Here is an 806-nt window from a genome sequence, read left to right on the forward strand (position 1 = left end):
ATCTGAGATCTGTTTTTGAGTTATGACTCAAACCACATTTTAACTCTTCCTCTAATATTTACTGCTTCCAGCTTGTCAAGGAGGATTTCATGGCAGACCGTATCGAAAGCTTTAGATAGATCTAAATTGATTCCTACTACACTTTTGTTTTTCTCCAAATTTTTAATTATTTCTTGGGTGTAGTCTATGACTGCAGTTTCTGTGCTTTGTTTTGCACGAAAACCATGTTGATTACTATTCCAAAGTTTATTATTGTCTAGGTAATTAGTGACTCTCAATTTCATCAGTTTCTCTAATATTTTGGAGGAAGCAGGAAGAAGTGATATGGGACAGTAGTTTTCTTTTTTATGTCTGTCTCCATTTTTAAATAGTGGCCTCACTTTTGAGATCTTCAGTCGCTGAGGAAACACACCTTCACTAAAGGATAAATTTTCAATATGTGCTAAAGGTTTTGCGATCTGCGCTGCAGTCCTTATTATGATTGAAACTGGTACTTCATCAACACCTGCTGCCATTTTTGGTTTTAAGCTTCTAATCACTCTAATTACTTCCTGTTCATTTGTTGAAGGAATATTCATGCTGCAGACAACCCTTGGAGCATGTATTATTTTTTGTTTTGTGAAGTTTAAGTTTAGTGAATGAATGTGGTACATTTAAAAAATAGTTATTAATATAGTTTGCCATTTCCTTCTTTTCTATATTGCAATTTTCACTGCTTTTGAGTATTATTTCTTCCTCTTCTCCCAAGGTAGTAGTTTCATTCCTCACAATGTCCCATATAGTTTGTGGTTTGTTGTCTGAGTTAC

The sequence above is a fragment of the Schistocerca americana genome, chromosome 5, assembly GCF_021461395.2.
Source record: "Schistocerca americana isolate TAMUIC-IGC-003095 chromosome 5, iqSchAmer2.1, whole genome shotgun sequence".
NCBI classification, from domain to species: Eukaryota; Metazoa; Arthropoda; class Insecta; order Orthoptera; family Acrididae; genus Schistocerca; species Schistocerca americana.